This window comes from Diorhabda carinulata, chromosome 6 (assembly GCF_026250575.1).
Source record: "Diorhabda carinulata isolate Delta chromosome 6, icDioCari1.1, whole genome shotgun sequence".
NCBI classification, from domain to species: domain Eukaryota; kingdom Metazoa; phylum Arthropoda; class Insecta; order Coleoptera; family Chrysomelidae; genus Diorhabda; species Diorhabda carinulata.
Window position 1 is genome coordinate 25,123,072 of NC_079465.1, and position 9,267 is coordinate 25,132,338.

Consider the following 9,267-nt stretch of genomic DNA (forward strand, 5'->3'; position numbering starts at 1 on the left):
ACAGGAAGGACACTTGGAAGAATTTATAATTAAAATGACAAATACCGCATAATAACCAATTAATACGAATCGAAATCGTATGTAAACAACAGAAAAAACACACATACATACAGAAATCGTAAAATATTTTTTTTATTTTTTATTTTCTTCACTCGAACTTTGTTTTTCATTTTTCAAGATTGTCAATGAAAATTATCCCCAAAAAACCGACGCCATGACATGGAACGGTCTTTGTCTTTTCTCTACCTTTCCACTCCATTGTTTTCCCAACGTAGGGCCCACGCCCCCTAAGGGGACAACTCGAAAATGCAAATTTAACCATTTAAATACAAAATTAAAAAATTAAAAACAAGTATTCAAATAATCGCGCTCAATAAATATTATAAATTCTTTTCACGAAACCAAAATATCAATTGGGATTTTGTTTTCGTTAAGTTAACTCCACTGCGGGAGATGGGAGGCTCCGCGCGAATCCCCCGACGCTTCAAAATCTCTCTAAACATCATGTTTTCATCTTCATATTCAGTGGAATGTGGATCAAGTGCTGTAAATGATTTATTGGTAAAAAAAGGGACCGTCTGGATATAACGGAACGGGAAAACTTGAGAATGAAGCTGAACAAATTGAATTATTATAGAAAAAATTTAATGGTGTAACAAGCAAACCTTGAGCTGCGGGGCAACCCTTCTTTTATGAAAATAGCAGAGTGGGGTCTTCCTGTATTGAACTCAGTCAGATTGCTTCAACCCCAACTGGTTAAAATAATAGATCTGAGAATCGAACAACATTTATTTTTCATCCCCCTAAATGTTAATGGTAGTCCAGCACTAAATTTTTTTTATTTTTTAAATAAATTTTCTATTTTTTTTATGATACAGCATCAAAAAGTCCATACAACCCTACGTTTTCAACACTCTACGATTTTTTTGGTAAGATTTTTATTTTTTTTTTGTCATGACTTGGAAAAAAAATATTATATTCCTCTGAATTATTTATTAATAACTGAAAAGACAGTTTTTACTCTCATATAAATAAACACGTGTTGTGAACTCCCGCAAAAAACGGCCATTATCGTACCTGTACATATTGTACTTAACATTTTTTGCAAACAGTTTTAAATCAAAGTAAAAAACGTGTACAGAGACAATTAACAACGAAAAGAAACGCGTAAATTCGTAGGAAACAGACGTAGAGGAATTGTTTTTTCATTTTATAGGTTAATTTGTCTTGGTGAGGCTTATATCTAGCCTCTTATACCTCATATTAGATCTATTGGTCAACTTTTTTTCATTCTTTTCGCGTTTCGTGGCGTTCCAACTCTTCTAGTGGTGTTTTTGGGTGGGTTTCTATAATTTTGTGTATTTGATGATCCTTTCTTGGTTAACTTCCTGTACAGTTGGTACTCCCAGGTCTACGTGAATGTTGTGGTATTCTAGATTGGGATGTTTTCTTTTTTAGCATTTCAGTATTGGTGTATTGGTATGATTTTGAATATTAGGCCGTTTCAAAATGGTTTTCGGACAACTTTACGTGGCATATTCTCGCCGAATTAATAGTAAAAATATGAATAATTATTTTGGTTGTCTAGACGGCTATCAAATTTTTTTTTAATTCGAAATATTATTAACCTAAATAAAGCGTGAATTTTATGATTCGATTTGAATCTATTTGATCCAAGTGAAAATGTTCTAACGGTATTTCCGTATCGCTATATCGACGTACAGAGAGTTTGGTTTTAACTCACACCGGAAACAGTGAAACGTGGCCGATCATCGAGTTTTTTGTCGGTTGAAAATTCCTTCGAGACTCCGAATGAGGATGTACGATGTAACCAAATGGAAGTCATCCTGCCTTTATAACTGGCGTTTCCGATGTATTCACGTGGTAGCATAAACTGTTGTCGTCTCTCTCTCGATCGTTCTATTGCGCGGGCAGCGCGCTTCGTCGTCGACGAGAAACTCGACAGGGCCGGACTCGATCGCTTTGTTTGCGTCCCCAAGAATTTTAATAAAAACGTGAAATTTTTTATTTGAAATTTCGTGAGGATATTATTTGATGATACTTTGTGTATTATGAAAAAATTATTTTATTCTGTTCAATACGGGGATTGTTCCAAAAGTACCCAGCAAAGAAAACACGAAAATTTAGGAAAAAAATAAATTTCATTTTAGCTTCAAACATTTTTCCCAGCGATGTTCAATAAGTTCTAAGCCCTTTTCATAATAAAAATCATCAATATCCTCAAAATAACCATTAATTGACGACATTTCTTGTCATTGTTGAAAAATTTTTGACATTTAATCAAGTTTAGGAATAGAAAATACTCCGAAGGAGATAAATCTGGCGAATACGGTGCGTGAAGTAGCAATTCAAACTTTAATTCAATAATTTTGGCCATTGCAATAACGCATATGTGAACTGGAGTATTATCTTGATGAAACAACATTTTTTTCTTAGCCAAATGTGGCCGTTTTTGCTTGTTTTCTTCACTCAAATAACGTGGCGTCTTCAAACTTGATATTTTTCAAGCAGGGCAACAATTGAATCATAAATAAATTCTCTCAATTTCTCGTTATATGACGCATTTTTTTTGTTTTTGGAATTTCGTGCATCATTTTATCCAAGGGTCTCGACAAAGGGGAGGTCATTAGTATTAGGACGAGTCCTCCCCCAAAGAAATGGCATTTTAAGCCTTTTACCCACAAAATATAAGTTAATTACGTTGTTTTTGACAGCATAATGACGAATTTTCAATTTCCTGTCAAAATATTTTTATTTTCTAGTATAAATTCCAAGTGAATATAGATACGATCCTGTATTTACAATTTTAGTTTATTCTCGAGGCACTTTTGTAGACAGGTATAACATCGACATCTACAGGTACCATCCGCCATTGATTAGATTTTAGTGAATGAAAGAAACGGACGTGTATACCAATTCTCTGTGTTCGTTTCCTAGAAATACCCTCCCTGTTAATACGTACATTTGTGGGGGTTATTTTTAAGAAATTCTCTATTTCTATCGTAAAATAAAAACGTTTTAACGATCAAATCTGATGCAGAATAATATGGAAAGAAAACAGTCGTACGACCGTTTAAAATCGAAAATATCTTGGAAAAACTCGTTACTTAACAAATCTTGAGTCTGCTAACATCAACGGCAACCATCAAATAGGCTTTCGGAAACGTAGATCAACAGGGAAATTCCTCACCAACGTGAAGAATGAATATGGGGAATCCAGAGCAATTGCACTCGACATATCGAAGGTTTTGGCTTCTAAATATATTAAAATAAAACGGTTTGTCGTTCAAAGATCGATCAATCCAGGTCGGAAGAGAGCAGTTCGATTTACAGACGATCCAGAAACTTGGACAGCTTGAAACATAGAAGAAAGATCGCCGATTTGACTATTTTACCCATACTATGATGGCAGATGCTCTTCCGAGCAACGTAATCCCGCCTGGAGCAGTTTTTGAACACCAAGTTCGCTTGCAAACGTCCAGAACACCAAGAAGTGCAAGTTTGTGGATTGAGCTACCAAGGCAGGTCTTTTCAAAGCGCTACAACCTACAGAAGTTCAAAGTCAATGTCTACAAGCATCTCCAAATGATAATCACACTAATGCAACATTTGAAAACAAAAATAAGTTCATAAAGTGCAAATTGTTGTTAATTTCGATACTATTTATACACTTGTTGGATTTACGTATTTTTTTTTTGGAATTTCAAAATAAGACATTGATTCGTCGTAAAAGTATCAAAAACTTCCTTTATAGGTAATAAAATTTCAAATAATTTGTGTCTATTTACATACTCGAAACATATATTTACGTCGCTCGCAAATACACAGTCAACTTCTTGTTGTCTGCTATGAGTAAATTCTTGTACAAATATTTAATTAAATGCATTATATTTGAAATAAAATTTTTACAAGAAGTTCATTTTTGAAAAACGAAAAAAGCCATCACTCGATTTTTATAAATTAACTTTAATTTAATTAAAAAAGTTTTCTGAGAACGGCAAATCACGTTTTTTCTAATTATGATTGTTTTTCTAACAAAACAACAACGAAAAAACTTCGCAAACCCATGAAAAGAATGCAACTGGTTTAATGGGAACATCGAAACGTTCAAAGTGGTAAAATTTTTGAAGTTCAACTACATTTTATTCTATGGAAATCTGCCGCACAACAAAAGTGGTTCGCATAACAAAATGGTCGCTTGTTTTTTCTGAATAATCGAATGGTACACCAGAAGGTATAAAAAAACATCATGGAAACCAGTAGTAGAAGACGAAATCATTACCCAGCACGATAAAACTGTCATCATAAATAATATTGCGGAATGGAATTTGGTTCAAACGCATCCGAAAATTATTTTTCTATCTCAAAATTCAACTAGCAGTTGGTGAAAGACAGGAGGAAACCACAGTTTGGAGTGGATAGAAACGAAAAACAAAAAAACATGACTTAAAACCTTCAAGTAATAACTGTTTACACCAAAATCACGATTACACTGTTTGACCTAACCGATTTATCGTCTTCAGAGAAGGTAAACAGTTTACCTTCAGTCTCTGAAGACGATAACTTTGTTCAGGCGCTTTGGTTTGAACTCTTTGATTAGTTGTGGTGTTTAAACCCCGCCCGTGTGAGTGCAGGGACTCCCAGATAACGTGGTTTGCAATTTCGTCCTCCTCCACGCACCAGCGGCACTCCGGATCATCCGTGATCTTAGATTTTTCAATTTTGGGGAGATTATTAAGCTTATTAGAGCCTAATAAGCTTTATTTGCACACACAATTTAAAACTTTGGTAGTACAATAATGGAAAACTGTTTTTTCTTCGCGTGATACCGTTTTGTATTCAAATATTTTTTATTACAGTCAATTTTTTATATGAATATTTGACCTATATAATCGGACGCCATTTTTGTTTATTGCTGTCCTAATCTTCGGAGATATACGAAAAAGTTGTTGAATTTTATGGTATAGCAGCTTCCACGACGAGTACAAACTATATAAATTGTTTTTTTTTTATCAAAAATACAATATTTACATTTATTCCCCTGTATGCGTAAGTAAATATTAAGGAATGAAAACATTATAGAAAAAAAATTATCAGTATCTTCTTTTTAAAAATAAATAACAAACATTTAGTATATTGATAGGAGCATCGATGTTATGTAATCATGTGCGTGGTCGTCGCGGGGTTTCGAATACACAAATTCTTAGAAACGTTTAATAAAAGATTATGGCGATTTTTCGTCGTCTTACCCTCGTATAATACAAACTTTCGATAACTATAATTAATAGGTAATAAAAAAGAAGAGCACGTAACGTTATTTCAGTCACCTAGTGTGTGCTTTGTCTTTCTTTACTAAATGTATTACAATTTTCATTGACAGTCGTATAACTCATTCATGGTAATTTACCGTCTGTGCATGCGCACTGCTCAAATACGAACCTACTTGTACTAGTATGTTAGTGGGAATATTAAAGCTGACCATGAACGTAAAAATTTGTAAACTTCAAATATTTAATTACCAGCGGACGATGTTTTTTTTTGAATCGCATTAAATATAAATAAAAACACGTAAATTAAATTTTTTTTAAACACTTTTAGTGTAAAATTAATTTTTACATGATCATGTGTTGTTGCATCTCCGAGGAGTTATAAGACCCAAAAATTGCAATCGTTTAACTTAAAAATACCAAATTTAATACACCTATTAAGGGTCTTATATAACTATAAATACAAGGGTGACCTAACCTTAACGATTTTCAGCACCAGAACGGGGAAAATGCACGGAAAAAGTTTCCAATGCACCGAAAAAAAATTATAATTGTTTTGGAATCTCTTGGAATAATTAAAAATGAATCATAGCTTCAATATGACTGTGAAAAGTTTTGGTAAACTACGATTTTATAGAGCGTCATCCAAATCTTAGTTTGAGAAGGCATAACACTTCGAAGAGACTCTCATGGTGGTCAAATAAATGAATTTCCACGTTCTATATACCTATAAGGGGAAAAAATCCGAATATATAAGAAATACTAAGCCGGGCAACCCTCACGATTGACTAAGGGTATGTCTTCTAAATGAAGTGGTACTTCATTTCTTGAAAAATCTAAATATCCATCAAATCCACGCATCCATAAATCACGTGGTCATATTATAGTCCTTTTGGAACCTCCCCCTCACTGCATAACGTAACTTTTTCCATGACCCCTCTCCCCCTGCCCGATTCTATGTGGTTTTGCTTCACAATATTTTTCTAAAACTTTCCCCAGGGCTCAGACCAATATCTTGAACCGTACACAAAAAAAACCCTTTCGAAATAAATCTTTTCGTTATATTGTTTTGAAGGTACACCCTAGTTGCAGTCAGCGTCGGATTTAGGGGGGCTAGAGCCCAAAGGAAGTGAACCCAAGCGGAACCGAGCTCCAAATGGACGATCAATATACCAAAGATGGACGAATATGATAGTTTAGACTGGATTTTTTGATTCGACGTGAGATAATTTCTATTTTTCATAGTTAAACTTGAAGAAAGAATGTAGAATACCTCCTATCACTTTGTTAAAATAAGGAAATGAATACGTTGTTCTAATGCAATTATTTATTATCGTATCGTCAAGAAAAAGTTCTCTAGGCCGGTCCTGTTCATTTTTTTATGAATGGCGGAACTCGTTCGATGTTTATTTATATATAATTTTTTTAGTAGCAGACGGTGTATTTACAGTATTTCTAAATCTATTTATTTGTTTTGTTTCTTTTTATTCTAGAACTTTGTAGAATTCTGTATAGGGATATAAATGTATAAATAAAAAAAAAACAAAAATATTTCAGTATATTAATTACTATTGTTTACTTTTGAGTCAATCAGGTTTGGATCAGAATCATAATTCGCTTTTGAGTTTAGTTTATTTTCAGTTACACGGACTAACGATTTTAATAGTAACATTTGATTCTGAATACGGTCCTGGATATCTAGATGTTTAATACTGGTTGAATAGAAAACTTGATTCAATACAAAATTTAAAATATCATAAACAACGTTAACTCGTTCATATTTATGTCCGCCAAATTATTTTTATATTATCATAGATAATATTTAAACTCGAAACTATAGTTGGATTTTTTTATATTAATCTGTAGTGTGAAATAAGACACACACACACAAAAAAATAACCTACTTACCTTCTATACGAATATCCGTATAAAATAAATCGTATTGGCGAACGCTTCGGAGGTCACATTGTAAGCTATATTAAAGCTGACCATACACTACAGATTAAAGAAAATAATATTTCTGCGTGATAGATCAATATTTTTGAAAACAAAAAAAATGATAGTAGGGAAAGGAATGATGATAAAAATGAAAGCCTCTCTGGGGTGGAGTGTCGTGACCTATTGCTAATAGATTTCGACCTTAAGGCTTATTATTGTAAGTGCAGTTCTAAAAGAAAAAGCTTCCTGAAGGGAATTTTGTGTTTTGGTCAGATATGGCAACTAGTCATTATGCAAACGAATTGGGATCTTTTGAAAAGTCTAGGAAGGTTCCTAATGTGCCTCAACTCAACTTTTTTGACGAAAATTTCAACGAAACGTTTATCTTCCAAATACTTTAATTGGAAATATAATGCATTTTATAATCTCCGCAAAATCAAGGTGATTACTATAAATTATTACAATTCGAACATCTGTTTTCAAAGGATATACTTAGATTCCATAATTCCATAAATACCTCTAAAAACATGTGTTGTATTAATCATCATTGACCAATAAAGACAGTCCTAATAATGCAGTGACTACGCAACAGACCCCACGGTTATAGACGAAAATGAAAAATCGGAATTTAATATAAAATCTACAAAAACTAAACAATCAATTAGACCTGATAAAATTCCATTAGAATTACTTGTAATTATAATAAAAAAAACATTAATAAGTTAAAATTTTGAATGATATACGAGGGAAGTACCAAAAGATATCGATATAACAAACCCAAAAAAACTTTATATATATATATATATATATATATAAATATTTATTGATAAAATTACTAAAAACGATCGGAATTTTTCGATTTTCCGCATACTGCTGCGTCCAGAATACTGTCCAACTCCTGCTTATCAATATTCACGTTGGTTGATCTAACTAAAAAATTATTTTAAGAACAAACCCTGTACACGCTCTAATGATAAACAAATGATTTCCACGGTTTTAGTAATGGCCTTGGTACCAAGAAAGCAAAATGTTCGCTCTGTATATTATCCCCCAAAAGTATCAAGGATATATGAAAAGGCCTTTGACAGAGTACAACCTGATATATAAATAATGGTCAAAAATTCATAATCTCATAACGTCTGACTGAACTTTCTATGCAACTATGAAAAAATGAACAGAGGCCAAATCAAGTCTATATGGTGGGTGTTTAATATGCGTGAAGCCATATTAGTAGCCTTGGACAGCGAGGCTCTATAGACAAGATAAAAAAAACAAATATCCCGGTTCCATATAAGAAAAAAACATAAGGGAGAAGAAATTATAGGAAGTAAGAAGGGTAGTTATGGTAAAAACAAACAAAATCTCAGATAACTTTGGCCCGTCACGTAATCCGCAAAAAAGTACTAACCAACGAGACCTCCGGTATAGATACCTGCCCACCTACACACACCTGGCAGGTTTAATTCTTGTTGAATGAAGACGTGAAGATTCTGCTTCGTTTAAATCTTTTTCGGCAGCGTTGCCAGGCTTAGGAGCGTCGCTGGACTTTTGCCGATTTTTCGAGAGCGTTGCCTGATTCGATTGGTCGGATGAGTAGTCACTTCTTATACGTAAAAATACGACAAAGCGAATGAACAAAACGTAAGAAAAATGTGTCAATGCCAGATACAGACAGCATGTCGACTAATTCCACATTACTAAGAAACGAATAATAGATATAGTTCATGGAAAACGGTCGTTTTTATTTATTTAAAATGGCTAATGAACGAATTTCCGGTAATCAGGCGGCTAGAATTTTTGCACATTTATAAATATTCTATTTCAAATCCTAAACAAATAGTCTTGACGAAATTATTCGACTATACAGAAGAAAAATCGAAAACAAAAGTGTAAAAATCTATTATACAGATAGAAAAAAAATTACACTAGTTTTTTCACGATTTTGGAAACTGATATATCATCTAGAGTGACGTCATATAAATTGACGTTTTTTGTTGTAATTATTCCTTTGTCGAAATTCATATCACAAAAATTTATTTAT